Source organism: Dermacentor silvarum, chromosome 11 (assembly GCF_013339745.2).
Source record: "Dermacentor silvarum isolate Dsil-2018 chromosome 11, BIME_Dsil_1.4, whole genome shotgun sequence".
Lineage (NCBI taxonomy): Eukaryota > Metazoa > Arthropoda > Arachnida > Ixodida > Ixodidae > Dermacentor > Dermacentor silvarum.
In genome coordinates this window covers 821836-837008 of record NC_051164.1, presented here as the reverse complement: position 1 = coordinate 837008, position 15173 = coordinate 821836, and positions in this window count along the sequence as shown.

Genomic DNA, 15173 nt, shown 5'->3' with positions numbered 1-15173 from the left:
CTTCCAAAAGAAGTGACAAACAAGCACATGGTCGGATCTTTACCATCCACTGTTGCTTGTTATACATGAGCGGAGCGCGAGATTCTCCTCGTACTGATTATAATCGTGGCTATTTTTTCAAGGCGTGTAACTCGTGATTTTACATTCTTACATGCAATCGATTGTTTGTTTTATTGAATTCTCAAATATCTGTGTCTTTTTCTAAACTGCGCTATTTTTTATAATTACCTTTGTCATTTCTCTGCGTCTCAATCGTCTTTCGACTTTATATTGCCCTGTTAAAGTGACTGCTTTTATCCTCAGTAGAACTCCTGCTTGGGCTGCGAAAAAACAGCTGGCAATAGTGCCAAATAAAATAAATAAATAAACATTTCAACGAATAAATACATTAACACGCATGATAGAGAGTGGTGGAAGATTTCTACTCGTTATCGAAGTCTTATTGCCATTACATCTGTGATACTCACCGCTTACGTCACGGACAGCAACTTGTACTGAACACTTATATCCCAAGCTTTTCTGCAGATATTCTTCGTGTCACTTCATCACCAACTGAATAGTTTGTTTGCCCAGCAGAGCGCGCTCAAAAGCGTTCTCACAAGCATATTACACAGCCAGCGTCTATGAGTCAGTAATTTCGAGTGAACAGAAAGCTAACTTGAATAATCACTCGATCCACGCACCCTTATATCAGAATAAACCTGTTCCCAGAGCGTTCACAACGCGACAACACAAGAAAGAGCCGTCTTTCCTGTCCAGTCATTTCTTCGCATCGTTTCACGCGTTTTACGCAACAACGAGAGCAGCTGCTTGCGAGTGCGAGAATTTCGAAACAAGACTATACATTTGACACTTTTACAATGTCATCAGCTTCGAAGCGGCTAGCCTCGCCTATTATTCGAACACGCAACTTTGCCGCTGATAACAAAGTCGCCATTCAGCTCTAATGCTCTTGAAATGCTCGAACGATGTGCGACATGTTGGCGCGACGCATCGCGCAAGCCATCTAGCTGCTGCTGGCGCCCAAAAGAAACAGCGCCCTTACAGCTACCAGGCGTCTCAGAATGCTGACGTTACGATGAGCGCCGTTATGGCGGTGCCGCTGCAGGCGTCGCCCCCTCCGTGGTGCTCGAGATGAGACCGACTCGGAAAACCATCGGCTTTAGTCAGCGCCTAATCATGATCATCATCAGCCTATATTTTATGTCCACTGCAGGACGAAGGCCTCTCTCTGCGATCTCCAATTACCCCTGTCTTGCGCTAGCGTATTCCAACTTGCGCCTGCAAATTTCCTAACTTCATCATCCCATCTGGTTTTCTGCCGGCCTCGACTGCGCTTCCCTTCCCTTGGTATCCATTCTGTAACCCTAATGGTCCACCGGTTATCCATCCTACGCATCACATGGCCTGCCCAGCTCCATTTTTTTTCTTAATGTCAACTAGAATATCAGCTATCCCCGTTTGTTCTCTGATCCACACCGCTCTCTTCCTGTCTCTTAACGTTAGTCCTAAGATTTTTCGTTCCATCGCTCTTTGTGCGTTCCTTAACTTGTTCTCGAGCTTCTTTGTTAACCTCCAAGTTTCTGCCCCATATGTTAGCACCGGTAGAATGCAATGATTGTACACTTTTCTTTTCAACGACAGTGGTAAGCTCCCAGTCAGGATTTGGCAATGCCTGCCGTATGCACTCCAACCCAATTTTATTCTTCAGTAAATTTCTTTCTCGTGATCAGGGTCCCCTGTGAGTAATTGACCTAGATAAACGTACTCCTTTACAGACTCTAGAGGCTGACTGGCGATCCTGAATTCTTGTTCCCTTGCTAGGCTATTGAACATTATCTTTGTCTTCTGCATATTCATCTTTAACCCAATTCTTACACTTTCTCGATTAAGGTCCTCAATCATTAAGGTGCCAATCAATTAAGGTCCCAAGCGCCAAATAAACTACCAGATAACGGTATAGCTTGACGTTCACTGAGCAGCTCAGCAGAAGCGCTAGCGTGCTTATATTCAACGTGCGCACAACACCCATGCCAGGAGCAGAAGGCAGACGGCTGTCCTTCCTCTTACACCGAGCCGATTAAGCGAAGCGTTGACGCCGCGCTGCGTACGTTTCGCTTGGTCGTTACTGCAGGCAAACGCCCTCCGCGTCTCAGAAGACCCTCTAACTTACATCGCGCATGCGCAGAAAGCCCAACAACAGCGCCGCCGACGGCGCGAACGCGCCTCGAACGTCCGTGTAACTGCTATCGCAACAAAAAACATGACGCTTCGTCGGCGACGGACTCTGCACAACGGCTTTGTATTTTGTTTGACGTAGGAATTATCGGTATTTCTTTGTCGTATGTTGTACAAACTATAGCTACTGTTATATGCCACGTCTACGTGCGTGAGAAAATGACAATACGAGAGGGAAAGAACAAATTAGTCGAGCGAAAGCGCGTTATGAAGTGCAGCACGGTCAGCAATGCTAAACTGACGCGCAGTTAACGTTTCCCGCATAGCCTGGAACGAAATTTGCGTGCAGGCCATCCCAGCGAAGCATTCAGCGCACGCTCGTCGCCATCAGGCCTTTCGGCGCTCTCATTTTCGCCTCCTCCCGAATGCCTCCATACACGGGCGTTAGCGGAACGCGGCCTTTAAAAATGCAGCGCCGGTGGTACCGGCCCAGCCGGCTTCATAAATCTTGAGTAGGCGGCTCGGCGGCAGCCGAGTCGGCGCATGCAGTTAGCGATGACGTCGTCGTCGACGCCTCGCTCGCTCTATACGACCGTCGTCGTAAAGCGCGGCATCTGCCCGTGCACCACGCTGTGATGGCGCCGAACAATAGACTGCACGCCAGAGAGCAGCGAAACAAGCGGGCGAAACGCGGAAACTGGTGTTGAGGAACAACGACGATCAAGCTGTGCGGGAACTACTCGTCGAACGTCTCCGTTGAGGGCACTGACAAAAAAAATAAACGTAATATACAAATATACTGGGACAAGTCCAAATTCCATCAAGTATTGATCAAAGGAGAAGATATGTATACAAAGAAAAAAAATAAGGAAAAAAGAAAGCCGGCACATCCCATGACCTGTAGGAATCGATGTTATGCGAAGCGGCGTGCGGAGCCTACCAAGTTCACGATACGACCAGGAGCTCACCAAGACATAGGCGGCTGTTTCATGGCCTACATGACACGCATGTCATGGCATTCATCGCATGACCTATCATGTAGGTTCGTCGTACAGTCTTGTCATACTATGCCAATTTTGACACATACCAAGTTAACGAAACGACTATGGGCGCACCGAGACGTAGGCGGCTAAATATATATATATATATATATATATATATATATATATATATATATATATATACATATATATATATACCTAGATACTCTCGAAGTGGCAAATGTTCGCCAAGAAATGCTTAGCATTTAAAACATAGCAAGGTTATCGGAGCGAAAGACAAGAAAAATATAGCATAAGGACAGAGTGGATATATGAAGCAGTTGGAAGTGTGTCGACGTGGGGTAATAGTCCCCGCGGGCTTACATTTGCTAACTCGGTGCTGGTTGCAAAACCTAGAGTGCAGACGTTACCAGAGGTTTATTAGAGGGTTGTTGGAAGACTAGGTTAACGACATGCGAGTTTTCAGTTTGTTACACTGTTCTGCCGCGGAAGGTGGGTCATAAAAGCGGAATGCAGAAAGAGAGAAAATGAATCGTTATACGCGTTGACACAGGCCGATGGGTCACTAAAAGCCCAGTTATTCTCTGCCTAACCTTTTAACGCGATGGTGGGTGACGTCGACGTTGACGAATTCTCTAACGACTAAGACCGGTCGTCCCAATCTAAGAGGATAGTCGAAAGTGAGAAGCGTTTTAGATACGAGAGCATCTTATGCTCGGGGCAGTGTCCGTTCTGCGGGGTCCGCACCCATACTGCGCAACCGCAACTCTCCCTCATTCTCCTCTCCTACGCAGGTGTGCGCTCTCCTCCTCCCCTGTCCCCCTCTCCGCCACAGGTGCGGCGCAGCAAATCATTGCATATAACTCTCTCTCTCACTCTCTCTTAAGGGTACGCCGGTAGGCGGTGCAAGTGTCGCGGCGCTGTATAAAGCGCGCGTTCGCTGTGCTTCCGTCATTCTCTCTCTGTGCAACGACATGCGAAACTCCATGAACAACGTCAACGGCGGCGCTAGTTGCGGCGGCAGCGCCACCGCCGCTGAGCAGAGGAAGGCTCGGGAAGCCGAACGTAAACGTCAGCGTCGGCAAGCGGACCCCGAACTTCGGGCCAGGGAAGCCTCGAACGTGTTGCTGCTCTGGCCGCAGACTCGCTTCGGGATCGGGAGCTGCCGCTCGACGCTGCCGTTGCGCTTCGACTTTCCGAGCCCGGAGTTCGTGGTTGGCTTGATAACGCTGACGTTCCACTTCGGCGTGCCGAGCCCGTGTTGCTTCCGTAGAAGTTTCCTACAGACAAGCGCCCTTCATACTCTCAGGGGACTTCAACGTAGACATACTGACAACAGATTGGCTGGTGCAGCACATGAAGGACGTATACTCTTTGCGATGCATTTCCCAAGATCACAAGCAACCCACCACCATCAGGGGAACGTGCATAGACCTCGTCTTCGCAAATTTCAAACTCGACCCTCTGCAGCAAGACCCATTGACGCTACACTTCACCAACCACAAAGACATCTTCAAGATACCGCGCGCAACGACGCTAGGAATCACGTACGATCTCTAAATACAGACGCAACAACCCCGTACAAACCAGTGGCGCACCGACGGGGGGAGGGGGGGGGGGATTTCGGGGGTTATAACCCCCCCCCCCCCTGAGGCCGAGTTAACCCCCCCCCCCTTTTTTTGAGTACTGCAACTAAGATGTAAGACGCGCAATCGTCTGCGCAATCGCAAACTTGCACAAAAAGCGCATTTTTTGACAATTTCCCGTGAAGAAATTGAAATTAGTGCTGTTTAGATGGTATTGGCAAGCTAAGGCAAACTGTCAACCCCCCCCTTGCAGAGATCCTGGGTACGCTACCGGTAGAAACGTCTCCTCTCTTCTCAATGCATTCTCTCACTCTAACTTTCATTGGGTTGTGTTGCCAAGTGAAACGAAACGGAAACTTGATGCGCACCCCCCGCGATGCTTTCGCATCCCACCATGGTTGCCCGTAGGGTGAGGTGATGTGATTTTTTTCTACGCACAACGACATGAAATGTGATGAATATAGTTTCCTCGACACCGCAGTATTAACAGATTTGCAACATCGGCCATCCTGCCAGGCAAACCAGTGCTGGCCAGGAGGCGCCAGGTATGGCAGTTCGAGTGTTATTGTTGTTTCAAACGTTTACTCAGCAAAAAGGAAACCAGAGGCCTCTTGACGATGCGTCAGTCCTCTTTCGGAAGGGGGGAATGGAAAATGGTTATGTCGGTTTATAGGACGGAAATAACAGGCAAAAAATTACTCCATCTCCCACTAAAGGGAGATGGAACCATGTGTGAATGCGAAGCAGCGGGGAGATGGTTAGCTTAAGCGGGAGATGGTTTCGCGGCAGCGGCCCGAGCGCTCATCGCGGCGCTCGCTGCACAAGAGAGAGAATGAGGCGCGCGCGCTTCGTCATTTTCATACCGCGGAACTACCGTGGCACCCTCAGCGGAGTATGCAGCTGTCACACCACCTGTCGAGCGCGCCGCTACGATATCCTACAGGAGAGAAAGGGGGAAGCGTAGGAGAGGAGAGAGGGAGGGGGGACGCGCATGCGCTATGGGGGTGTGGGACGCGGGCACCGCTCCGTACAGGATTCCTAGAGGAGAGAAAGGAGGGGACGCGCATGCGCTGTAGGGGTGTGGGACGCGGGACAACAGGCAAAGCCGCCGGCAAGAAATGCCTCGCATTTAAAATTAGGCGGATGAAGAATAATATGCAAAGGAGCGCCCCATACTGATTTCGCTTGTTGGGGCGGATGTGGCGGAATCGGGAGGTCCTTAAACAAATGAGGTACTTAGTTGGGAGGGTGTCCACAAGAATCTTTCGTTCCCTATGAAAACCCGGGACAAACCCAAATGACGTGTTCAGTGCCATTCCATAATTGGCAGTTGGAACACTTGCCCTGATCTGATGGATCACGAAAGAAAATGCGTCTGCCACGGGAAAGGTTAGAAACAGAGATGAGTTGCCTCCGGCGGACTTGCTGGCAGCGGGAATAAGATGGTGGAAGGTGAGTATGATTAACTAGACAAGCTAAATTATTCTTTCGTTGCCTCTTAACAGTTGTCGGTTGCTTATCTGGGTCATCTGAAGAGTCCGAAGGGGTCCAGCTTGCCTGAGGCACGGTAGTAAGTCGATCACGTGCCGCCACGTGGGCCTCTTCACGTTGTAGCAGCGAAGCGGAGTGGTCTTGAGTGCTTGAAGTTTCTCAATCCTCAGGCTGTGCGACAGGGGAGATTGGCACTCCAGGAAAGCCTCTCGAATATATCGGTGTGAATACGCACGTGTTTGTAACATGAGGAAGCGGATATGCTGTTGTTGGCATGAGTTCGAGTGACAGATAGTTCGAGTGTGCGGCTGAAAAAATGCCGCCGTCGTCCAGCGGACAGGATACGAAAATGTAACGAAGATTTGAACGACAGCGGACGCACATCTGTATCAGAGTTCGCTTTAGACCAATGCGTCCCACCAAGCTCCGTGCCTGGTCATGTGTGTTGCGAGGTGCCCATGCGCTTCTATGCTCTAGCAAGGGGGTGCTCAGTCTGGTACGAAGTCGGGCACAATGTGCTTCAACATGGGCGGTGAACGTTTTGTGCTAAATTGCGCAATTTGCTACAGAAAACCTTCTTTCGCTCACCAGACTATGTGCTATGGCACTGCTGTCGGCATACAAAGTTTCACCGCTGGTTACTCACGCGGAATACGGACACAGACATTGCTGAACGCCACAACTTACCGCAATCATAACTAAAGGTACGCGTCATTTTCCGGCAAACTTCTCGGAAACAAAAGGCTTAAGCAAGACCGCAGTGAGCTTAAGAAGCCAGGGTGAAAAACTGGGTGTTTTGCATATTACTATTTCCATACATTCGAGCTGAAAGGACCGTTCCACTAATCCGTACTACAAGCGAAAAAACAATACATATCTTCGGTAAGGTAAAGAGTTGGGCTCGTTTAAGTAGCGCTACTTGTTGCTAAACGAGGGCTAAGTAATTATCACAGATATTGACTACAGGCGCGGCGTCAACATAGCACAACATTTTTTCTTCTTGCTGTTAGGACGTACACGGTGCGACATATCTCCTCTTTGTTATAGTCGACGATCAGGCAGGCAAATGCAAATATATTTCTGCTCTCAGGTCGTCTTCAAAGCCGAAAGCCTGTCGCTTTCTTATTCTGACACACGTGTCATGCTAAAAACGCCACCGGCACCATCCCCTAAACATGTCTCAGCCGAAATAAAGAAACACGCAAGGCGAAAACTTTTTCCCGATATGCATCCTCCATTTTTTCTCGTATGCAAACGAGTCTTGCAACAACCGTTATCGCGAACTCCTTTCAACAACGACCTCCTTTCTTCGAAGGAACCTCCGAAATTTCCAGCAACAATGCACTTTCTTATGAACGGCGAAACGATAAAGGCGACGCCGTCCCTTGCTAATGAACTAAGCGCTGAGCTTGAGGCTTCGATGGGATCGAGAATGGGGCAACGCGCGCTTTCGCGACCTCGCCTTCACTGCGCCTCTCCTTTCGCTTCCTTCTGACTGGTCCCTAAATGCGATCGCAACGCCGCTCTTGCACCCTGTCGGCGGTGCCGAGTACTTCTTCGTGACGTCCAATACAGCCTCCGCAACACCGCTTCCTTTGTGAGGCAGAAGCGCTGTGAGACGCGGCCACGCGCCGTCGCAAATGGCTTCAAAGAACGACCCCGCAGCAAAAGGGGGATTGCGCCCTGCAAGGCAGAAAACCGTAAAAGGGATTCCATGGTTAATTATTCCTTTATCGGGGCCGTGCGAGGCTCAACATTCATCCCTCCCCCATGCCCGTCCGCGCTATTTTAAGCCTTTACGCAAGCGTTCCCCGCGACGACCACGCTTTCTCGACCGCTGGGTAAATCGCCGGGGCACGAAATGCCTCGGCGCCAGCTTGAACCTCGAACCACCCGCTATGGCGGTGCTTGCAACGTCGCCAGCGACGATCTTGGCAATTTGTTTGTCGTTGTTGGAGGCTTAGTAAGGCTCGTGATATGAGCATAGAAGCATCAACGGACTAAGCTTCTGCTGCGACCGTATTGTTTCAGAGCAAGAGAGCCGCGGATTTCCCCGCTGCACGCGATGCAGTGCGTTTATTAAATATGTTGTTCTTCGTGTCGCGAGGAAGGAGGCTTGTGTAAGAGCGACGTTATACGGATTATTGCGCTTACGGAGAGAGCAGAGTCCGTCGACCAGCGCCCTAGTAACGCACCCGTATGTTGTACCTCACGTGCAGGTGCAACCTTTTGACTTAAGTGGTCTTAGGGGCAACGTTGACGTTATCTCCCAGACAATGACTACATTCATCCTTGCCATTTAAATTGGGCACAACCAGAAAAGGATGGACCAAGTTTGTTCACAAGCGGCTCTCTGTCGTGCCGTCGGCGCTGTTAGCCCATTTTCATGTGGCGGTAAGTTGATAAGGGAGCAAAAAACGTGTACTCACAAAAAAGGCACATAGGTTGACCTGAGGTACAGTTCTCTAGCCAGGAACGCTGCACTAAGGGAGGGAGAAGAAGCAGAGAAGGAGAGACTCGATGGGTGACGACGACGACAGAAGGAAGAGGGAAAAAATATAACGCGCATTCTATTCATACCACACACTAGGCCAGTAGGGTCAAGTAAGGCGTAGATGGTCTAAACTCTAGATTTACAGTCGCGCCAAGGGCCCAACGTAGAGTCCTCTAACCGCACTTGACTGTCGAGATGGGCAAGAGTGTACGACAACCTCTGTCGATCTTCTGTGCATTGAGGGCAATCACTTTGTTCACAGTTTACAGATTGCTAACACAAGGCACGGCTCACAGTCTGGAGGCTCAGGGCGTCGCGAAAAATTTTCGAATGAATATACCCAGCAGGAAGAAAAAAATTTTATTTATAAAAGTGAAACGAAGGTACAATCGTCCGAGGTGAGCAGCGTCCCCAGTCCAGGAAGGGTATCCTGTAAGAATCCACTTAGTGGCCTGTCCACTTCGGCTGTTGCCGATTGGCTGGACCTGTGCGAGCGAGAAGGCGATAGGCTGGCGGCGCCTGCCTCCTTCTGGCTCGTACAGCTCCAACCAATCCGCCACCGCCGAAGTGGACAGTCAACTAAGTGGACTCTTACAGAATACGCTCCCTGGATGTCTTAGACCTGAGCCGACAGGTTCTCCCTGTTCACTAGACGATGCTGGTCCTGCTTTATTTTTTTTTAAACGCGCCGCAGTTGTATTAATACCAAGCACGGGAGCAATCTTCACACGAACATGCGATGGAAGCATGGGGTTCACTTGCAGTGTCGCAATACCTTGAGCGTGAGCGACAATTATACCCTGTCACGAAACTTCCTCCAACTTGGACATCCCCGCAAATCTGCTGACAGAGGTTTATGTCAACCATTTTCTCCGTCCCTGAATGCCTTCTCCATCGAGTCTATTGAACCGATTCAGTGCTTGTTTTCCATACTACGGTTTCGTTTTTGAGAATATATCCTACCTGCTTTGTGTTTCGCATCAATTTACTTCAATCCAAATTTCACCGATCTCCCCCCCCCCCCCCCCCCCCCCCCCCCAGCATTTTCTTCTTTTTCCTTTTTGGCAAACATGCGGCCCTTCCATTCATTCGGCCTCAGAGAGTCCCGCATGCGGCCCTTCCGTTCATTCGGCCTCAGAGAGTCCCGCATGCGGCCCTTCCGTTCATTCGGCCTCAGAGAGTCCCGCACGTGCCGGCGCCAAGTATATGCGGCCGAGTGTTGCAGAAATTAGCACAACTCATGCCCCAACGCCCTAACTACCGAGCAATATACATATACCGCTCCTGAATTCATGTCAGTGACGCGTGGGGCTTCCTGGAAATAACATTATTGATTTCCGCAACTTTCCACTAACACATACTTCTTGCGATCAGTGAAACGTGACGACAAACTCCACATGAAAGCTCACTTCCTGACGATTTCAATCTTCGCTTCCGTCGCTCCTGACATGACAAGCATCGAGTGTTTTACTTTGTTAGCCCTTCGCCAGCTATACACGTGGTCGCGATATCATTTTCCGGGAGCGTGGCCGCAGTAAAAGGACTCATTCCCAATTCCATTTCCGCACCGTGTACTTGGATCGTATTGATCGACGGCTCACCCGAAGGTTCAACTTGCCTCCTTGCGGATGGCACTGTCTTTCTTAATGGCTCGTCATGTCCCACGCAGGTCCGCAAGCGCGGTGTTCCCGAGTGGACACGTATATAACTTCGGCGGGAGACGAGATGTACGGCTTATTGTAATAATACTTATTCCATTTATAGTAGGAACACTGCAGCAGCATGACAGAAACCATCCATATTCCGTCGCGCCCACTCTATGCAGTGAAGCAAAGGCTACGGTTCGCGGCAGTCGATCATTGAGGAAAGCCGGCTGTCTGTTCAAGAGAAAAGAAGCGGGAGGGCTCGCCCAAATACTGGTTCTCCACTGTAGCATTCTTGAAAACTGCGCAGATACCGACTAGAGGAGCGTAAGAAAATAGCGACAACGACGAGCGCAGACTAGCAACTGAATTTATCGAAGCGGCATACACACACACACAAAATTCACCGACGAGTACGATACTCTTGTACGGCACCTTGCAAAGGGAGCGAAGTGTGGCACGACTGCATCGCTAATCGGGAGATTGCGAGAGGCAGCGCGTGGGTGACGCGTGGGCGCGATTCACAGCAGCCGCCGTAGACAGACCTACGCTCATGCAGCGCTTTGTTTCCATACAGACGACGCGCGCTACTTCGGCGCCACCTCGTAGCCATCGTCGCCGTAAAGCCCGCCTTGTGCGGCACTACGCTCTTCTTCTCACGCTTTCGCCATACCCTTCTCCTCCGCTTTCCTCATCGCGCACTTTTCGCTATCACCGTCTTTCATCTCCCGCTGCGCTGCGCGTTCGCATTCATCCTTCGCTGTGATCGTTCGCTCGGTTACGAGGTACGACGCCGACGATCGCCGCAGAAACAAGCGCCTAAGAACTGCGCTCTAATGTATATGCCGGCCGGCTCTCTTAAACACACACCACCTGGTGAATTATGAACAAAAAAACTGTGGCTCCAATCCACGTTGTGAAGGTGGTCGGACGGTGAAGCTGTAAACGACACCCACAACGATTGCCCATTGTGACGTCACTTGAGTTCACACACGTGGCTCTACAAAAAGTAAAACCAGATACAAGTGAAATGTACTTAACCACAGCCTTTATTACTTCACAACGACATTATATTCACGCTGTTCTTCTGGCGTCTTTACTTTCCGTCGTCTACCCATGGTATCCTGGAATGAACTGAATGAGTTGCTAGACCCTGGTGACGTCACTGCGTGGTTTCTATGCTGTTGGGTAGTTTTCCACTCGGAGTAGCTTACGCAACCGTAACCTTTACCGGGAAACACACGCGGGAGAAGGAACGTGCTTCGCATTATCCGCAGACGTCATTGGCATACATTATATGGTTTGCACTTCTCACGAGGGTTTTGAATGATGTCAACCCTTTGCGAAGTAGCTGCAAACCTAATCTTTGCCGGAACGCGTCGGAGGGTGTTCCCATTCTTCACACGTGCCTTATCATCCATCATGTGGTTTTGATGCTTGTTTTGCGGTTTTTCCTTTGAAAGCGAGTGCTCAGATGTATGCTGTATGCCTGATTTCAAAGGAGATATGCTGTTTGTATTCAATTTTTAGCCTGGCGTTTTTTGCTTGCGCCGACACGAAAATTTCCTTCGCTGGTAGAGGTATACAGCTTTGCTGTAAAAAGTAAACGAACAAGATGCTTGTTAAGCATTCGTGCGACACGAGTTTCGCAGGTATGCAAATTCTGTCCGTGATAATGACGGATGGCTGAAACGAGTGTCTACGATTCTTTGGATATGAAACGTCTAGATGATTTCACGATTTCGTTTTCCATATTTGTTTGGGAAAAAATGTTCGTGTCTTCGAAGGCCGGTCGACAGTCACATACTCGGCAGTGCTCTGCTAGATGTCAATACGTCGCAGTCCCTAGCAAATGCTCATGTAACGCTTAGATTGCTGCAAACGCACAGTTACCCCAACCCCTATATATGCAGCAAATACCTCCCAGATATAAGGCCAGAATGTCCTAAATGCCAAAATACTAAGTGCGACTTAGATCACATGCTGTGGCAGTGTCCCGCGCTAAACGCTTGCTTCGGGTCTCCTGCCACCGAGGACGACTGGATCAACCACCTCAGGAGCCCCGACAGTGCTCCCTCAGTCTCTCACTTACCAACGACCACTTTGACCAGTATACGTCTTTTGCCCGCAACTCAGTGGCAACCGCTCAGTCGGCGTTGTGCGCCATTAATTCTTCAGTGATGAGATGTCCATTCAGTCACCGTCGCGGCGAGGCACGATCAGAGGTCTCAATGGAGTACCCCTACATCTGGTTTTCTGTTCTGATTGGCTGACGCGATCCGTACAGATTTCGCCACGCTAAACACACATTCGAGCATCTCTACCACGAACGCCTCTACATCGAAATGACCTGTATAACCAAACATCAATTCGGTCCCGGTTCTATAGTGAGCGGTGCGGTGCGCGACTTTACAACGAAGCGACTGTATAACGAATGATTTCGAAGGCTCGAAGCACTTCGTTATAAGGGCGTTCGGCTGTAATAAGTGAGAGACAGTGCTCCGAGGCACCCTGCTGCAGTGATAGTGGCGATGTGGGCTTGCTGGTTATTCACCTTGAGAAGAGCGAGCTGTAGCGCAGAGAAGCCGCAGCCCCAAGAGAAGTCACGTGGTAGATTCACACACGCGGCGCTTGCCCTTGTTGCACTAATGGAATACCGCTGAGCGCAAGCAAGAAAGAAGCTTAAACGAAACAACTGAAAGTGACAGCTCCGAGAAATAGATGTAGCAGTAGCGCGCAACAAATTCAGACTTCAAATACGAATTTACTGCCGTTGTGAATGAGGACTGCCAAGTTAGGCTAGACGGATTGGAATGCACGGCAGCGTATATGCTGACACGCGCAATAATGACCACGGACAATGACGGTTCGCAAGGCAAGCTTCGCTTTGAAGAATTGCGAAGAAACTACCACAGAGATGACTGTCAACGTCAGCAATACCCCGTGGGATCATAGGCTGTCACATACGCTTTCCTGAACGACCACGCAAGCAGCCGTGGAAAAAAAGTCGAAGTTTCGCCCGAAAGGCGAAGCATCGATTGCGATAGCAAATTAGTAGACAGCTACACGAAGTAAGGATATTGGTTTTATCGGCCGTATAAACTAGCAAACATTCGCCTACGAACTGAATTAACAAGCACGGTGTCAAGCACGCACAGGTAAAAATGAACACATCTCTCGCGATGACCGCGGAAACTCGCTGTCAAAATGCGGCAGTCGGGAGGCGCGGCAGCAGCAGCGAGCGAATTGACCTTCGTGCGGTCGCTCGCCTCAACGCGAACTAAACGTCGAAAGCACAGCGCATACGAAGCTACCGGCACTGGGCGTACTTTGTCCACGTCGCAGATCGCTGTCAAGAGAACCCCCCCCCCCCCCCCCCCCCCTTTCGTGCCTCGCGCGCGACAGGAGACGGCGCGTTCCCGCCCCGCCTTTCTTGATTTAGCCGCCATCGTCGGCTAACCCTCGCAATCTTTCACTCGCACATACAGCATACGGCACGTGGCGACGTTGCTATCGTCTTTGAACTTTATACGGAACATCACGGGGACGGCAGAAATACGCTTGGGGTGTCCATATACTTGCTATCGCAATAAAATCAATGGAAGCCTAGCGCCGCTAGTGCGAGCACCGCTGTCAAAACTTAATCAAGCCTATGTGGAAGAGCAGCACGGGGAACTAGGTGGCGCGATAGCGTGTAGGGTGTATAGATTCATGTAGTGGCTAAAGAAAGAAGTGCAATGGAGTAAACGAGACGGGTCAAAGGAAGAACATAACGAATTGCATCACATTGCTCCCGCGGCATGTAGTACCGACGGGGTTAGAAGAATTCCACTATACGCTATAGTGTTAAGAGGTAATTTCGAAACGAGAGAAGTACTCGGCAATAACTTTCCTTACCACCGTGCTCCCAGTATGCGCCGTACTTTGTTTTCATCGCAAGCCTCGCTCTGCGACCTCGGGTGGCAGAAACGTGTCACTCCGCCCGTTCGGTGGTTAAACAGGTCAGGGCCCGAATTCACAAAAGCTTCTTGCGCTACAATTTTTTTTAAGAAAGAATGTTGGCCAATCCGGATAGCGAGACATATCATTAGCGAAGGCGGCCAGCAAATGGCAAAGCGAACTTACGGGAAAAAAAAAAAAAAAGCTTTGTGAATCAGGTCCCAGATGTGTGGCGCCTTCCATGTATAAAAATACGTTGTATTTCGCGATATGAAGTATGAAAGTGAATGTTACGTCGAATTGCGCAACTTTATCCTTCTGCTGTCTGCCATCTACGAGACGAGGTATACATGCGGATGGAACAAAAGCCTGACGGTAGCTAAAACAGAGTCGACGTATAATATTGCTGACGACACTAACTACTACTACTATTACCAGTGCGCCAGAAGAAGCTTAGGGCAGCTCGATTTCCGGAACAAAGACACCGCGAGGTTGCATTTCGCGAACGCAGACGCGCGACTCGACGTTAGGCGGGCCAAGTCAGTCAGCGACGGGACAAAAGGGTGCCGTCGCGTTACGGCACGGGGTCGTGGGATCGATAATCGATCCGGCGAGATTCAATTTGTCGCGTGTCGAATGAGCAGGCAGGCCCGCGGGGTCTGGGCAAAAAAAAAAAAAGAGACGATTACCAGCCGATGAGGTTAGCTGCGTGTCATCATTAGTCGAAGCAGTAAACTGCGAACGGAGAAAGAAATTGGATGCGAGAGCTGGGATTCAGTGGAGGGGAAACATGGAAAGAGAGTTTTTTTGAGATAGAGTCGCTCTCAGCAGCGTTAAAGAC